Genomic DNA, 20025 nt, shown 5'->3' with positions numbered 1-20025 from the left:
ATTTTCATAGCCATAACACTACAATAAAAAGGCTTCATAGACGCGCTTGTAGATGCAAAATTTGAACTGTGAAAAAAAATATCGTGCGTGTTTATTACCGTATCTACCTCTGCGTCTACAGTATCGCATCTAAAAGCGCGCTTATAGTCAGAGTTACATGCCCACGTAGACGCGCATATAGACGTGCGTATTGATGCGCTACGTAAATATATAATCATATTTATAAAAAAGTGAATATATTCATATTGTGCGTCTATACACTCGTGTATCTACGCGTCTAAAAAAGTGTTTACTCTGTGAGTTTTTGACGAGAATAGATGCATATTTATCCTGCAATTTAGATGCGCTGATAGACGCGTAAAAAAAGAGGTATGAAAAAAAGCCATATGCTCTCTGGTTTTTTTTCCCCCATCAACATCAAATTGTATGCTTAGGGAAAACAGAGAAAGATTATTTTAAAGATTAGATACTGAAAACAAAACAAGGCTCGCCTCTCTCATTTTCCGGTGAGGGTGATCGAGAGCCACCACCTAGGCAACCCCCACAAAGCCCTCGACCTCCTCGTCCTCCTGAACAACTCTCCCTCCTCCCTTGACGGGCACTATCCTCTACCTCACTCGATACACGTGCTTCGACTATCCATGTACCTCAGTTGATCACTGTGTAGGCAAAGATGTGATAGGTGTCCCAAACATCACACTGAAAACCTCCTTTGCAGTGAGAGGGTGACCAAGATAATTGGTCATCTCCCCCATGAATTGCTCCTTGTTGAATGGGGTGCTGGAGGATCCGGGATTCCACATCTACACAAGAAAAAACATATTACCCTGTGTAGATAAAATATATTACATGATGCGTCTATATCTGCATCTCTGTGTGCGTCTGTCAGCGGGTCTATTTTCGTGTCTATACCTGTGTCTACACTGTCATCTGGACGCCCTGACAGACGCGCACAGCCGAACCATTTCTTTTCAAACTTGGTTAAAAAACTTTCCAAAAAACCTCCATAGATGACAGGATCCAACATGTGAAGAGAGAGAAGAGAGAGACAAACAGACAGAGAAAGTAAACAAGATTGAGAGAGAGAAGAAGAACTCACCTTCTTTGCTTGTTCCAACGGGTGGTGGCTAGGTTGCAAGCTCCTTGTCCTCCTTCTCCCTTCCCTTGGTAAGTTGCTTGAATCTTCTTCTCTTCCTTGCTGTTTGGCTCTTGTTCTTTACTCTTTGGCTCTTCTTTCCTCCTGTCCTCTTTTTACTCTTATTTTCTTGCCTCATTGTCTTCATGAAGTGATAGATAGACATGAGTAGTGATGTCAAGCTCGAACTGCAGAAAACGCGCAAAAAACGCAGGAAAGCACATGTTTGAAAAGAAAGCCACAAATTTTTTTAAATTTTTTCTATACCTGCGTGGCGCGTCTGTAAGCACGTGTAATTGCGCACGTATATGCGTAGATAATACCTATTACACGTGCTTACAGATGCGCAGAAACAATTAAACTGATGAGGTGCTAGCTTTTGATTGTTTTTGGATCAACATGACATGACTTTCCTAGTCTTTCAATATCAAAATGTTTGCCTCCATGTTGTAAGTATCAATGCATGCATTTAGGGAATCAATTGACCTATGTGGTGACATATATAACAAAGCTTGAGGATAAGAGATAACACATTGGCAAGTCAATTGGCACATATGTGGTGACTTACTAGACCATCCCACTTACAATTGCATGCAAGTATCAATAGGTGGATAAAGCATGAATGGTTTTTAGCTAGAGAGAGATAATGCAATGAAGGTATATACGAAAGAGATAGAGAAAGGCATATTATCCATCAATCAATCAAAGATATGTACATGAAGTGACTTGATATACTAATTAGAGTATCGTTATTTTTAGGATGCTCCATTGACTTCTGTAAGTTCCTATAACCTTGAAGTAGAATATAGCCAACCACACTGTCCATGGAAGGAAAACTTAACCTCATCAAATTAACCAAGTTAATTTACCTATACATTTCATAGATAAGAGATTTGTAGTTGGCTTGTTGGTATTGCAAAGTATCCTTACAGTGATCTATTTTAGTCACCAATAAGTGGACACACTGGCTAAAGATGATGAAAAGAGGACATGTGCACATTGGCTACATGTGGTCCACCTTATCTAAAATTATATGTGAGCTATAAGTGCACCTTGACATGATTGGAATGGCTTGCACATGCACAAGCCAACTGATTTACATCAATCTACTCATGCTATGAATTGGCATGCATGGCTAGGTTAAGTGCACAACAAATGAGACATGTGAGTGTATTGATCAATTCTCTCTCTCTCTCTCTATATACATATATATTGCAAATGCATAAGGCAACTTTTGATCTATATATACATCCAATAATCATGCCCTATCCAATCACATTTGTATAGGGCATGATTGGATGTATATAAGGCATGAAATCACATATATATAATTAGCTTTGAATGATTGGATGTATATTTGTAATACTCAGAAAGAAGTAAAGTTAGTAATGTATATCATGTCCTATGCATGTATATGCCCTATACATGTATATCATGTCCTAGATTATGATCCATGTGTAATTATGTCGTATATTCATCCAATCATGCCCTATCCAATCATGCCCTATTCAAACAAATACAAGTTGTTAAGAGGTTTGGTCATATTCAAGGGCTTTATGAGAAATGAAAAATATATGCGTTTATTTTCGCATCTATAAGCGTGTTTATAAACGCGGATATATAGACATGTTTTTTATACTAGAGTGAATAGATGCGCTGATACACGTGCTTATAAACGCGTCCGCTTTTTTGAGTGTACAGTGTGCGTCTATAGGGCCTTTCTCTTGTAGTGTAAATATATTAATTAGTGAAGTAACTATATAGACTAATTAACAATGTATGAATATTTACATACAGTTCATCCTTCCTACTAGCATATCCCATTCTGTTTCGAAAGATGTGCGTGATATCATTTTCAAGATGGGTGAGCTCGCGAGGTATATATACTTTATACCTATTTTTTAGTTTACATATTACGTACATCACATAGTAAACCCACTTGAATTTATGGACAAAACTAATCATCGTTCTCAATTGCATGTTGGTAGATTTGTGAGTTTGAAGGAAATTGATTCAAATACGTTGCAAGAGGCTCGAGTATTGTCCATTGAGGTGGTTCATTTGGTGGAGGAAACTTTTTCTCACTCCATTTTGACTACTCAAGTACACTTACTCGTACATCTGATTGATGAGATCACAATTTGTGGGGTAGTTCATGCAAGGTAGATGTTTTTTCTAAAGCGCTTTATGAAAACCCTAAAAGATTTTGTAAGGCAAAATGCACGGCCGGAGGGAAGCATGGCTGAGGGTTGGTTAGTGCAATCATCCCTTGTACACATCTCTGAATATCTTACTAAAGTGGACTCCTCTTTACCACGACTATGGAAAGATGATGAAGATTTGAGGATGACCTCTATAATACCTCAAGGAAAAGGAAGGAGCAAAGTGCTAATGAAAGAGGAACTTCGTAAGTTAAATGTATTCTGTGTGCTTAACGGCGAAGTAATGAGCAAATGGGTGATACTATATAAAGAAGCAAGGGCAAGAAGAGTAAGCGAAAGACAAGCATTTCGTGCTAGACATGGACTTAATATTCAATATCCAGAACATTTAAGTGCGCTTCCATGTCATATTGATATAGATTGGCTACGTGAAGAAATGGAGAAGATGGAAAAAGAGGAGGCGATGGATATATCGCAAGAGGAGTGGGAATACGCACGAGGTTGCTTATCAAAGGTGAGACATACTTATAATTAAATTATCTTTAGTTATATATGATATAATAATTTCACATGTTTCATCTTTAACTAAATCATTAATATAATCTCAACAATGTACTACTAGTGCACATTGTTCAATGCTATTTGGTGTGAAGGCAAACATTTTCGAACTCAACGTATAGATGATAAGAGAAATACCTAGGATTGTGGTATCCTTGCAAACTTCCAGGATACCAATGGCACCATGGAAGGTTATTGTGGCTTGATCCAAGATATCTGACTTTGGGAAATTTTTTATATATGTACTAGATGTGAAGTGGTTTAAAGAAGCAGTAACAACGGGTGAGCATTGCACAATTAGACGTTATCCAAGTGGTTTTGTAGTGATTGACTCTACAAAATTTCACGAAGGCAAGAATGACACATTCGTACTACCTCAACAATGCAAGCAAGTATATTAGAAGCTATTTATTTTTATATATATTACTTCTTGATACATTCTCAAAATACAATAAATATCTAAGTTGCTTACTTTTTATTTTTTAAATGTAGGTTGTGTATCACCCAATGGTAAACAATAACCGATGGTGGCACGTCATCCCCATATCTAATCATTCAAAACCAATATATGGCAATGCTACCAACATAGAGATAGTTGATGACAATCCAACAATTAATGATGATGCACATGATGATGCCATGATCGATGATATACATGATGCAGTGCAAGATGATCCCCGCGAGGATGTTCAAGGAAGCGCAAAAGAGGATAACAATATAGTTGCAGATGATGATGAAGAAATTGAGAATAGCAATATATCTGACAGTGGGATAGACTTATTTGTTTCATTGCCTATTGGTAACATAGACCTAGAGGTAGATAGTCTAGCAAGGGCCGATCTCATTGAAGATGAGATTGATCATTCATTGTAGCATATATAATTAGCTTTGAATGATTGTATGTATATTTGTAATACTCAGAAAGAAGTAAAGTTAGTAATGTATTCAAAAAAATACTAGTTGTTAAGATGTTTGGTCATATTTAGGGACTTTAGAAAAAATGAAAAATATATGCGTTTATTCGCGTTTAAAAACGCGGGTATATAGACACGTTCTATATACTAGCGCGAATAGACGCACTGATAAACGCACCCGCTATTTCGCGTGTACAGTGCGCATCTATAGGGCCTTTCTTTTGTAGAGTTACCCTACAACACACCTTGGAGAGCCCAATCCTCAAGATGCCTACCTCCAATATACCCAAAAGAAGAAAGAATCAAGAGCATTACCAACTAGATACTAGTATGGAGAGTGCTTATAGTTGGAAAGTATAGATTCCCTCCTAGCTCTAGATTGCCTCTTGCCATAATCCTTGGCTATATTAATGATAAAAACATTGCATGTGAGTCAATCGTTTAAAAGTTTTTTTCATAGTAGTGCTAGTAGGCCTCCAAGTATTGAATAAAAGTTGATACTTTGTCAAGTGATAAGCATTGAATATGAATAATGTTGGCTTAGAATTATACAGTTTACCAAGATATAGGCCTCGAAGTATTGAGTAAAAGTTGGTGATACTCTTGTTATGTAATAAACATTGAATATAAATAAAGATGGCTTAGAATTATAAAGCTAATTACCCCCAATCTTGGACACACATTATTGCGATATGGTCCTATGAGGAAATATTCAAGAGTATTATTAGTTTCTTTTCCTATGCCACAACACACAAACCGTCTTTGCACGTATGATGACTCCATTGGTTGGAGCAAGTCCAAAGGTAGTTTGCACATATTTATACATGAAATAAGCACAAAGTGAATATTTGGTGTACCTTTGTCACGTTCTAGTGAGAAACAATGCCACAAAGGCTCACATGCTTTTCCTTTGATCTCCTCCACCAACCTTTCTTCCAGTTGTAGCTCTTCTAATCCAGCTCCCACGAGCATCTCTCAAGTCTTCATTGAAAGTGAGTGCAAATTATTAATCCATGTCCATCGTATAATCCTTCCTTTGTTGCTTCATGATGACTCCTTGGCAATGCTCAAGGCTACTCCTTGGCATTTAGCAACATCACCCACCCTCTTCCCCCTCCCAACATGCATGCATGCAAGCAAGGTTGTTGCCATTGTCAATGAGAACGTTAAGAGGTAATGAATGTTATCAAGGGAGCTTTTAGAGGTGCCATTTACATCAATATCTAATAGTAAGGATCCTGAAACGTTGCAATTATTCAAGTAACTACCAAGTAACTACAAAAAGACCTAAGTTAGCTAAATCAACACCTTTGTCTACGAGAATGAATGTTATCATCGACGAAATTTTGAGGTAATGAATGTCATTTACAACAATATCTGATAGTAAGGATGATTGAATGTTGCAATTATTCAAGTAACTATAAAATGACCTAAGTTGACTAAATCTAGCTATCACATTTATGTCCATAATAAATTCACCTAGTAGTAAGAGAAATCTAGTCAACACCTTTATGTTTGTAATAAATTCATCTAGTAGTAAGAGATGCTTGAATTGTCTTGTATGAGTTTGTGTGCTCCGTCTTGATTTTGTGCAATTTTGGCATATTTCAAGTTCTACAATAGTCAAGTTGTGCATCCAATGTTGTGGTTTAAACAATATTGTTTGTGGTTAAAATTGTTTTAACCCACAACAAATATTGCAAACTGTCAAGTTCTACAATAGTTTTAACAAATACATGAGCTTCTTGAGAACTCTACCAACATGCAAGCTTCTCAAGATCTGAGAACTCTACCCAACATGCAAGCTTCCCAAGATCTCCTCCCAACAGGACTCTAGCCAACACAAGCTTGCATAAAATTGTAAAATTAACCATAAGCTTACATAGATTTGTGTAGCCATGAGATAGCTATAAAATGATGAACTTGAACCAATACATGAGCTTCCTCAGAACTTTACCCAACATGCAAGCTATTTCTACTCAACATGCAAGCTACCTCTACCCAACAAACATGCTAGCTTCCCAAGATCTCCAAAGATAACTCTAGTCAACACACAAGCTTGCATAAATGTGGTTTTCCACATATCTCCTCCCAAGAGGACTCCAACCAACACACAAGTTTGCATAAATGTGGTTTTTTTACTCTAACCAAGAGAACTCCAGCCAACAGACAACATGCAAGCTATTTCTACTCAACATGCAAGCTATCTCTACCCAAGCTATTTCTACTCAAGATGCAAGCTATCTCTACCCAACAAACATGCCAACTTCCCAAGATCTCCTCCCAAGTTAACTCTAACCAACACATAAGCTTGCATAAATGTTGTTTTCCCAAGATCTCCCAAGAGGACTCCAACCAACATACAAGCTTGCATAAAGGTGGTTTTTTTACTAACCAAGAGAACTCCGACCAATACACAAGCTTGGATAAATGTGGTAGCTTGTATAAATGTGGCTTATTACTTGAACCAATACAAATGTGTTTTTTTAACTTTAACATACACAAAAGCTTGCTTGGATAAATGTGGTAGCTTGTATAAATGTGGTTTTTTACTTTTTAAAAATACAAATGTGGGTTTTTTACTTTAACCAGCACACAAGCTTGCATAAATGTGGGTTTTTATGTTGACCAATACCAACAAACAAGCTTGCATAACTGTGGTTTTTAACCAATACAAGGAGGTTCCTAAGAACTCTATCCAACATGCAAGTTATCTCTACCCAACACTATGCAAGCCAACATGCAACACACAAGCTTGCATAAATGTGGTTTTTTATGTTGACCAATAAAGGAGCTTCCTAATGTGGTTTTTTAACCAACAAACAAGCTTGCACAAATGTGGTTAAAAGCACACATGCAAGCTTTCCAATACAAGGCAACGTGCAAGCTATCTCTACCCAACACCATGCAAGCGCTTTGCATAAATGTGGTTTTTAATGTTAAACCAATACAAGAGCTTTGCATAAATGTGGTTTTTTATGTTAAACCAATACAAGAGCTTTCTAATGTGGTTTTTAGCAAACACACAAACTTGCACAAATGTGGTTTTTTACTTTAACCAATGCAAGAGCTTCCTAAGAACTCTACCCAACATGCAAGCTAGCTATCTCTACCCAACACATGTACAAGCTTCCCAAGATCTCCTCCCAAGAGAACTCTAGCCAACACACAAGCCGCATAATAAAGGTGTATACAAATTTCTATATCATAGGAATGGTTTACATTGCCTATTCATTTAATAAGTGTTTAAGAGTTGCCAATCGATGTGTGGTTAAACTTGCCACAAGGGTAGCTAAATGTGTGCCTATTTAATATAACTATATGGACAAATCATGTACTATAACTACATATAGACAAATCTTAAAATAAATACATATATATGAAACTGTTTAGAATTGTGAATCAATTTGTGCTTGTATTAATGTGTCAATTTGTATATCCATCGTAATTAATGACATTGCCTACTTATTTTCTAACCAAGCATATACAAATCAGATTAGACTTGTGAGCCAAATTATTTGGTTAAAATTGCCTACTCACACTAAGTAGAAAATGAATTGTCTCTTCCGTTAGATGCAAAAAGTAGCATAAAAACTCTCCACAACACATAGGATTAAAAACATCTATGTATCCATTTAGTGACATATGTAGATGATGATGATGATGTATCGCACAAAGTACTAACGGAATGATTGTAGCTTTTAATAACATTAAATCAAACGCACTTTTCGATAACCAGCAAATTTCTCGCCACTAAACCTCCCCAAATTTTTTTAAAAAGAGAACCACACGAAACAAAGAAAGGGCTAAATATTCTGATTGCTGTTTATATTTGGAAGGAAGCGTGTTTCAAATCGTTGCTAATCGTATGAGTAAGCCATCGATGGGCATGAGATAGTCTTGTGGTGGAGATATGATTACCATACTGAGCAGCTGTCTATGGATTATACTTACCATATTGATCGGATCATAAGTATGTGATAGTCTTGTAGTGGAGATCATATGATATGGATTATACTTACCATATTGATCGGATCATCATCATAATTACCATCCGTGAATGGAAATACAGCTACCATGAAATGTACGTGGCGCTGCGCCTGCAATCGCGAGGGCGCAGATCGCATGCTTGGAGGAGGTGGGAGGCCATGCGCTCTGTCGTACCACCCACGCCGTACGCTTTTCGCAAGGCGCGGCAGCGGTCGTCTGCAGGGATTCTCTCCATTCTCTCACAGCACTGCTGGGGCGGGCCTGCACGGTTATACAAATCGTAGGTCGGCAGCAGCTGACGCAGCTCGCGGCCGCATGAGACGGCCGATGACCCGCCGTGAATATAATCGTTTTGTTCGCGCCGCATCATAAAGCCTTCGCATGGCTTCAGGCGCATGCGCCAGCAATCCCTCCCGCACTCATCGTCTCCAGCTGATCCTTGGCAGCCGCCGCTGGAGGCCGAGTTGCGCCGCCACCTCCCTTTTGACTGCAGATCAGTACCTCGACTGCTGCATGTGCTGCAAGCTGCATCGGCCGATGATGATAATGTTGCGATTAAGAGAACCGTCGCAGTAATTATTACAAGCAGCACCGACCATCTCAAACTGCTCCTGGAGGCGCTGCTGGACCTGCCGCTTCTGCACGCCATCTCTCTCTCTCTCTCTCTCTCTCTCTCTCTCGCGGGCTGCCTCGATGGATGCCCTTGCAGTGACGACTTTCATCCATTAAATAATATTGTTTCCAAAAACTACAGCACAACTAGCTGAGCTGGCATGCATGCAGTTACAATCATTGCCACATCCTACCCGCCTTCCCACTAGCAATAACATTATGCGACAATTAGCAAGGCAAGGAAGCTATAAACATTAAATGTGAAGGTGCACTTATTTCTATCACTTGCAAACTAGGGAGTTGAAAGAGAAACTGATTTGTGTGTTTGGTAGCTCTTCATAGCATACTATTGTCAATGACTTCCACCAACATTGACACATGTTCCATCCGTAGCAAGATGAGTCCATAGGCCTTGGTTTTGAAGGGCAGCCCTTTCTCTTTTGAAGGGCTATACTTAAGTTTACTCTTCTTAGTTGAAGGGCAAATTTTAGGTTCCGACAATAGAAGCTTAAACACCCATAGTCTGTTTCACTAGGCAAGCTAGGCATCTCGACATAGTGTTGCTTTGAACGAAGTGTAGCATATGGTGGTATATAGACTTGTCTTCTATTATTTGGCATCTTCTAGGTTTTTTTTCACTTTTTCCTATCGCGATTTCGTAGTATACCTAGGATTGGTTCCAAACCCTAGAAGAGACCTAAAAGAAACTAAAACGAATCTGTACGCTATCTACAAACTTGTGACCAAAGTTTAATTGTTACATTATAAAATGCCTTAAGAAAGTTATCTGTTGTCGGAGCAGAGTGCATACAAATGAAGTCACTAATTGTGATCTAGCTCATACACTGTTAGAATTGTTATTAGCAAAGAACTATGCTACAAACTGCTTGTACTCCACCAATGGAAAGCCTTTAGTTGCTCCTAAATGTTGGAGTTTTCTATCAAGATTTCTAAATAGAGGATCAATAATTATGAAAAAGAGAAGGTGTGCTATGGGGTAGCCTTGCTTCACTACTCTCTTCACATCAAAGGAGACAAAACATATTCCATTTATGAAAATAAGCAAAAAATATTCAATTTACAAAAATAAATTGTTGCATTGGAGAAAAGGGCTTTGATCCTCCCTAAAAATCCTAGGCCAAAATCGAGAACATTATTATATTCCACTTATAAAAATGAGCTAAAACATTGGAGAAAAGGGCTTTGATCATCCCCAAAAATCGTAAGCCAAAACCCATTGTTCTTGTGACTTCTAAAATGAATGTCCACCTTATCCTATCATAAGATTTGTCAAAATCCATATTAGTATGAACAAAATTAGCCTAAGGAGAGATCATGGTCCATTGAAATGATCAAATGAAATACTACATCATGTATCTTCATTTCATGTACAAAGCCATAATGTTGTAATGGATCGTATAACCAAGTATGAACTTACCAAGAAATTTCAAAATAAGCTTGATATGTCCCTTATTGAGTTCCTTTAGAAAGTCACCCCTAATTTTTAAGTTGTGGAGCATTTTGCACATACATGTGGCACATACCTCCCAAATCAATGTTGAGGGATTTTTCCCTTTTCATTCTATTCATCACAAACTCCACGTGCAACTGAGAAGAGTCGAGCTAGTGTGATCTTCAAGCTTTCGAACAACTTTTTCAACTTCCAAGAATAGGTCTAACTTTCTTGACAACTTCAACCCGAACAATGTTTGAGAGATGCTTTATTCAGGTTTTGGTAATGTCCCACTCTCCTTTGAATACTCTTGTTTCACTAGCCTCTCACTTGGATAGTCTCAAATATTCTTTTAAGCTCTAAAGACTCAAAAGTGTTACAATGCTTCCCCTTGGGATTAGTTTTTCACCCCCTTATAATTATGGCATAGCGCGCCATAAAGCCATGTTGAGGTCTTTCCCTAAACAAGGAAGGAGTAATTCCCTTGAAAAATGAGAAAAGTCATGCTCACATGAGTGGAGGAGGAAGAGAGCATACCCCCAGGGTACTAACCCCCTTACCTCTCGACCCAACTAGAATGAGAGTTTATTCTCCTCTTTGTTCACTCAAAATGCTCACCAACCCACTTACTTAGCTACATGCAATCTGATTAGAAGCCCAAGGCCATTGCGACCATGCCCAAGCGTGATATGAGTATTACACTACAACAAAAAGGATCCATAGACGTGCTTGTAGACACAATATTTGAACTGTGTTAAAAAATGTCGAGCGCGTTTATTACCGCGTCTACTGTCGCATCTAAAATTTCGCATCTAAAAGCGCGCTTACAGTGAAACTTACACGCGCATATAGATGCGCAAATTGACACGCATATTGACGTGCTCCATAAATATATAATCATATTTATAAAAAAGTAGGTATATGCATATTCTGTGTCTATACACGCGTGTAACTGCGCATCTACAAAGGTGTGTACTCTGCAAATTTTTAACGATAATAGACGCACATTTTTTCTGCAATTTAGACATGCTGATAGACGTGCAAAACAGAGGTATGGAGAAAAAACCAGAGAGCATGTGGCTTGCAAAAACCAGAGAGCATGTGGCTTTGCAAGCCACATGCTCTCTGGTTTTTTCCCCCCCATCAACATCAAATTGTATGCTTAGGGAAAACAGATAAATATTATTTTGAAGATTTTTGTATTGAAAACAAAACAATGTATGTAGAACACGAATTTTCATATATATAGATGAAACGTTTTTACATGCAGTGCTCTAGTGCTTGTGACCTCATGGTCATAGTCGCAAGCACTAGAGCTGAAAGTAATACATATAAAAAATGAAAACTACAAGCCAAGGGGAGGCATGTATGCATGGGGCTTCTCTACATCTCCTCATAAGAGGCATCATCGTTGCTACCACCATCGCTTCTGATGCCGGTGCCACTGCCGCCACCGCTACTGCGAGTCCCCCCTTTGCTATCCTCAACTGTATCAGGGTTCGCCTACACAAAGGATTAAGGTATATAAATACCATTACAAACAATAAATTAGAGTTACCTATACTTTTCATGTAAAAAATAAAACATACCTCTTCTGGTTGTGGAATCCTCATGGCACCATTATATTGCTCCTCCATGATGAGTCCCTCCTCGTAGAAATGCTGCCAAGTGAACGCCCGGTTATGACCTCGATGGTAGCCTACCTCTCTAGGAGTAGGCTATGCTTTCTTCCTCCTCCACTCATGTGAGCATGACTTTTCTCATTTTTCAAGGGAATTACTCCTTCCTTGTTAGGGGGAGACCTCAACATGGCTTCATGACACGCTATGCCATAATTATGAGGGGGTGAAAAACGAATCCCAAGGGGAAGCATTGTAACACTTTTGAGTCTTTAGAGCTTAAAAGAATATTTGAGACTATCCAAGTGAGAGGCTAGTGAAACAAGAGTATTCAAAGGAGAATGGGACATTACCAAAGCCTGAATAAAGCATCTCTCAAACATTGTTCGAACTGAAGTTGTCAAGAAAGTTAGACCTATTCTTGGAAGTTGAAAAAGTTGTTCTAAAGTTTGAAGATCACACTAGCTCAACTCTTCTTAGTTGCACGCGGAGTTTGTCATGAATAGAATGAAAAGGGAAAAATCCCTCAACATTGATTTGGGAAGTATGTGCCACATATATGTGCAAAATGCTCCACAACTTAAAAATTAGGGGTGACTTTCTAAAGGAACTCAATAATGGACATATCAAGCTTATTTTAAAATTTCTTTATATAATTAGACTCAATAGATAAATGCCACTTTGTATGCTTAATGTGGCATACAAAACCATGACCGAGGCATTGGAAATTAAGGTAAGTTCATACTTGGTTATATGATCCATTACAACATTATGGCTTTGTACATGAAATGAAGATACATGATGTAGTATTTCTTTTGATCATTTCAATGGACCATGATCTCTCCTTAGGCTAATTTTGTTCATACTAATATGGATTTTGACAAATCTTATGATAGGATAAGGTGGACATTCATTTTAGAAGTCACAAGAACAATGGGTTTTGGCTTACGATTTTTGGGGATGATCAAAGCCCTTTTCTCCAATGCTGTAGCTCATTTTTATAAGTGGAATATAATAATGTTCTCGATTTACTCTTATTTTCTTCCTCATTGTCTTCATGAAGTGATAGATAGACATGATTAGTGATGTCGAGCTCGAAATGTAAAAAACGCGCAAAAAACGCAGGAAAGCACTGGTTTGAAAAGAAAGCCACAACTTTTTTTAAATTTTTTTATATTTGCGTGGCGCGTCTATAAGCGCGTGTATCTACGCAGATAAGATATGTTACACACACTGATAGACGCGCAGTTACAATTAAACTGATTAAATGCTAGCTTTCGGTTGTTTTTGGATCAACATGACTTTCAAAGTCTTTCAATATCAAAATTTTTGCCTCCATGTTGTAAGTATCAATGCATTTAGGGAATATGACATATATACCAAATGAAATCATATATGTCCTTATGATTGAGGTGTAATTATGTCGTCATCTTCTACTAGTATGGGACATGCCGAGTTAACAAACAGTACATCCTCCAGTGAGGATGAGACATTGCATCTTCACAATCGAGATGCTTGGCTACAACGGAAAATCAAATGTATATGTGATCGTTGTTGAGGTGTTTTTTTCGAGCATGTCGAATCACAATGTCACACCTCAGCATGTACGGAGAGTGGGACTAAGAAAAAGACCCAGTAATTTTTATTGCTTTATTTGCACAAATATTATTGCTCTATGTTGAGTCTTTACCATTAAACAAAACCTCCTATTTTTTATTGAGTAGGATGCGGTACCACATCCTCAAATGGTCTCTCCAGGGCGTGGAGAGGCTGCAAAGTGTCGACGCGAGGAGGTAGAGTCCTCAAGAAGAGTAGAGACTGATGACGACGATAACATCCCTCTCCAAATGCCCCATCAAGTTTTGGAGGAAGAGATTTTGGACAACATGATGCACGATTTATTTTGCCATGCGGTTTGGGGGGAGGGCGCCACTAGAGAGACAGATGACCCGCTACACATAGCGTCGAAAACTCCATTGTATGAAGGTTGCACCTACTCCGTTCTACGTGCATCTCTCGAGATACTGAACTTACAAACCATTTATGGATGGAGTAATGCTAGCTTGAATGCATTATTGAAGTATGTATCATTTGATATTAATTCATAAATGCTTCTAGACAATATTCGCGTGGTTTGTTAACGCTGTTTGCACAATATATGCAGGTTATTGTCACAGATGCTTCCAAATGGAAATAAATTACCAACTAGAAGGGAGCAAGCAAGGCGTTTCTTGACATCTCTTGGAGGTCTCGATTACGTTAAAATCCATGCATGTGTCAATGATTGTATCTTGTTTCATGGGAATCATGCATCTCCACGACAGTGTCCTATTTGTGGTGAACCAAGATACAACCAGGAGATGAAATCAATGGATGCATGTGTATCTGTGCAGATAAGACATATTACACGCACTGATAGATGCGCAGTTACAATTAAATTGATTAAATGCTAGCTTTTGGTTGTTTTTGGATCAACATGACTTTTCTAGTCTTTCAATATCAAAATGTTTGCCTCCATGTTGTAAGTATCAATGCATTTAGGGAATATGACATATATACCAAATTAAATCATATATGTCCTTATGATTCAGGTGTAATTATGTCGTCATCTTCTACCAGTATAGGACATGATGAGTCAACAAATAGTATATCCTCCAATGAGGATGAGACATTGCGTCTTCACAATCGAGACACTTGGCTACGGCGGAAAATCAAATGTATGTGTGATCGTTGTCGAGGATGTTTTTTCGAGCATGTCGAATCACAATGTCACACCTCCACATGTATGGAGAGTGGGACCAAGAAAAAGACCCAGTAATTTTCATCGCTTTATTTGCATAAATATTATTGGTCTATGTTACGTCTTTACCATTAAACAAAACCTCCTTTTTTTTATTGAGTCGGATGCGGTACCACATCCTCAAATGGTCTCTCCCGGGCGTGGAGAGACTGCGAAGCGTCGATGCAAGGAGGTAGAGTCCTCAAGAAGAGTAGAGACTGATGAGGACGATAGCACCCCTCTCCAAATGCCCCATCAAGTTTTGGAGGAAGAGATTTTGGACAACATGGTGCACGATTTATTTTGCCATGTGGTTTGGGGGGAGGGCGCCACTAGAGAGACAGATGACCCGCTACACATAGCGTCGAAAACTCCATTGTATGAAGGTTGCACCTACTCCGTTCTACGTGCATCTCTCGAGATACTGAACTTACAAACCATTTATGGATGGAGTAATGCTAGCTTGAATGCATTATTGAAGTATGTATCATTTGATATTAATTCATAAATGCTTCTAGACAATATTCGCGGGGTTTGTTAACGCTGTTTGCACAATATATGCAGGTTATTGTCACAAATGCTTCCAAATGGAAATAAATTACCAACTAGAAGGGAGCAAGCAAGGCGTTTCTTGACATCTCTTGGAGATCTCGATTACGTTAAAATCCATGCATGTGTCAATGATTGTATCTTGTTTCATGGGAATCATGCATCTCCACGACAGTGTCCTATTTGTGGTGAACCAAGATACAACCAGGAGATGAAATCAATGGATGCACGTGTATCTGTGTAGATAAGACATATTACACGCACTGATAGATGCGCAGTTACAATTAAACTGATTAAATGCTAGCTTTTGGTTGTTTTTGGATCAACATGACTTTTCTAGTCTTTCAATATCAAAATGTTTGCCTCCATGTTGTAAGTATCAATGCATTTAGGGAATATGACATATATACCAAATCAAATCATATATATCCTTATGATTCAGGTGTAATTATGTCGTCATCTTCTACTAGTATAGGACATGATGAGTCAACAAATAGTATATCCTCCAGTGAGGATGAGACATTGCATCTTCACAATCAAGACACTTGGCTACGACGGAAAATCAAATGTATGTGTGATCGTTGTCGAGGATGTTTTTTCGAGCATGTCAAATCATAATGTCACACATCCACATGTATGGAGAGTGGGACCAAGAAAAAGACCCAGTAATTTTCATTGCTTTATTTGCACAAATATTATTGGTCTATGTTGCGTCTTCACCATTAAACAAAACCTCCTTTTTTTAATTGAGTAGGATGTGGTACCACATCCTCAAATGGTCTCTCCAGGGCATGGAGAGGCTGCGAAGCGTCGACGCGAGGAGGTAGAGTCCTCAAGAAGAGTAGAGATTGATGACGACGATAGCAGCCCTCTCCAAATGCCCCATCAAGTTTTGGAGGAAGAGATTTTGGACAACATGGTGCACGATTTATTTTGCCATGCGGTTTCGAGATACTAAACTTACAAACCATTTATGGATGGAGTAATGCTAGCTTGAATGCATTATTGAAGTATGTATCATTTGATATTAATTCATAAATGCTTCTAGACAATATTCGCGGTTTGTTAATGTTGTTTGCACAATATATGTAGGTTATTGTCACAAATGCTTCCAAATGGAAATAAATTACCAACTAGAAGGGAGCAAGCAAGGCGTTTCTTGACATCTCTTAGAGGTCTCGATTACATTAAAATCCATGCATGTATCAATGATTGCATCTTGTTTCGTGGGGATCATGCATCTCCACGACAGTGTTCTATTTATGGTGAACCAAGATACAACCAGGATATGAAATCAATGGATGCACGTATATCTGCGTAGATAAGACGTATTACACGCACTGATAGACGTGCAGTTATAATTAAAATGATTAAATGCTAGCTTTTGGTTGTTTTTGGATCAACATGACTTTCCTAGTCTTTCAATATGAACATGTTTGCCTGCATGTTGTAAGTATCAATGCATTTAGGGAATATGACATATATACCAAATGAAATCATATATGTCCGTATGATTTAGGTATAATTATGTCGTCATCTTCTACTAGTATGGGACATGCTAAGTCAACAAACAGTACATTGTCCAGTGAGGATGAGACATTGTGTCTTCACAATCGAGACGCTTGGCTACGACGAAAAATCAAATGTATGTGTGATCGTTGTCGCAGATGTTTTTTTCGAGCACGTAGAATCACAATGTCACACCTCAGCATGTACGGAGAGTGGGACCAAGAAAAAGACCCAGTAATTTTTATTGCTTTATTTGCACAAATATTATTGGTCTATGTTATGTCTTCACCATTAAACAAAACCTCCTTTTTTTAATTGAGTAGGATGCGGTGCCACATCCTCAAATGGTCCCTCTAGGGCATCGAGAGGCTTCGAAGCGTCAACGCGAGGAGGTAGAGTCCTCAAGAAGAGTAGAGACTGATGATGATAACAACCCTCTCCAAATGCCCCATCAAGTTTTGGAGGAAGAGATTTTGGACAACATGGTGTATGATTTATTTTCCCATGAGGTTCAAGGGGAGGGCGCCACTATAGAGAGATAGATGACCCGCTACACATAGCATCGAAAACTCCATTGTACGAAGGTTGCACCTACTCTGTTCTACGTGCATCTCTCGAGATACTAAACTTACAAACCATTTATGGATGGAGTAATGCTATCTTGAATGCATTATTGAAGTATGTATCATTTGATATTAATTCATAAATGCTTCTAGACAATATTCACGGTTTGTTAACTCTGTTTGCACAATATATGCAGGTTATTGTCACAGATGCTTCCAAATGGAAATAAATTACCAAGTAGAAGGGAGCAAGTAAGGAATTTCTTGATATCTCTTGGAGGTCTGGATTACGTTAAAATCCATGCATGTGTCAATGATTGCATCTTGTTTCGTGGGGATCATGCATCTGCATGAGAGTGTCATATTTGTGGTGAACCAAGATACAACCAGGAGATGAAATCAATGGATGTGTCTAGTAAGGTTTTGCGATATTTTTCTATTATTTCACATATTCAACTTATGTTTAAGTGTGAATCTATTGTGACACTCATGTCATGGCATGCTAGTCACCATTCAAGTGATGGAAAGTGGAGAATTCCTTCAGACACACCAGCTTGGCAATACGTAGACAATTTGTGGCCTACTTTCGAAGAAGAGCCCAGAAATTTGAGATTTGTTCTAGGATTAGATAGAATAAATCCATTTGCTATCAAAAGCAGCTCATATAGTGTATGGCCAGTGGTATTGGTGAACTATAATATCTCTCTGTCCATGGCAATAAAAAAAGGACATGTAATGTTGTCCCTTTTGATTCCTGAAAAACACAAAGTGAAAAACATGGACATTTACTTAGAGCCTTTGATCGAGGAGCTAGAAATGCTATGGAGAGATATTGAGGTGCAAGATGTGAGTGCATTATTGTCCTCTAGAGATTTCACTTTAAAGGGCATGTTGTTGTGGACCATGCATGACTTTCCGGGCTATGGAGAGTGTTCAAGTAGTTGCATACTCTATTTTATTCATTCTTACCCTTAATCAAATATATGTCATCATTAACCCACTTGTTTTTACAATTTTAACTATATTAGGATACCATGCATGTCCAATTTGCGGTCCCTCCCTAGTTTCTTCTAGACCGACACGCTTGAAGAAGGTTATCTATGACAATCATCATCGTTTTCTTCCTATTGACCACCCTAAATATGCACCCCCCACCAATAATGGAAGAACTCCACAATCTCTGACTATTCAAGATTGGAAGGACACTTGGATATACGCCAATGATCATCCTCCACTCGGCATGAGTCGGTAACTAGTTTACTTCTTTTGTTTGTCTTTAAAGTACACTCCATTATGAGAACCAAAAATAATATATTGTTTGTGCCTTAGATTCTCTATATTTTTTTGTCTCCCATATTGGACTGAACTCAAGATCAATCACTTGTTGGACCCCATGAATATATTCAAGAATGTTGCCTCTACATTATGGGATCACTTAATCAGGGCTCGTGATTTTGTCAATGTAAGGGAGGATTTACGTAGCATTGGACGTATGAGACGAGCTTGGCCACGCATCGGACCCATAGGAAAGATCGAGTTACCGCGTGCACCTTGGATGTTGTCGAAGTTCGAAGAAAAGATGGTGAAGCAACAGATATGTAGCTTTCGAACTCCCACAGGATATATGAGATGCCTCAAGGGAGCCTTCATAAAGAAAAAGAAAAGAGGTGTGGAGCAAATATCCGGTTTAAAGTCTCACGATTGGCACAAAATGATTTAGGTAAGGATTTTCATAGCCATAACACTACAATAAAAAGGCTCCATAGACGCGCTTGTAGACACAAAATTTGAACTGTGAAAAAAAATATCGGGCGTGTTTATTACCGTGTCTACCTCTGCGTCTACAGTATCGCATCTAAAAGCGCGCTTATAGTCAGAGTTACACGCCCACGTAGACGCGCATATAGACGTGCGTATTGATGCGCTACATAAATATATAATCATATTTATAAAAAAGTGAATATATTCATATTGTGCATCTATACACTCGTGTATCTACGCGTCTAAAAAAGTGTTTACTCTGTGAGTTTTTGACGAGAATAGATGCGTATTTATCCTGCAATTTAGACGCGCTGATAGACGCGCAAAACAGAGGTATGAAAAAAAGCCACACGCTCTCTGGTTTTTTTTCCCCCATCAACATCAAATTGTATGCTTAGGGAAAACAGAGAAAGATTATTTC

This window comes from Lygodium microphyllum, chromosome 25 (genome assembly GCF_053477565.2).
Source record: "Lygodium microphyllum isolate KBCC chromosome 25, Lygodium_microphyllum_v1.1.10, whole genome shotgun sequence".
Classification (NCBI taxonomy): Eukaryota; Viridiplantae; Streptophyta; class Polypodiopsida; order Schizaeales; family Lygodiaceae; genus Lygodium; species Lygodium microphyllum.
This window is presented reverse-complemented; position numbering follows the sequence as displayed.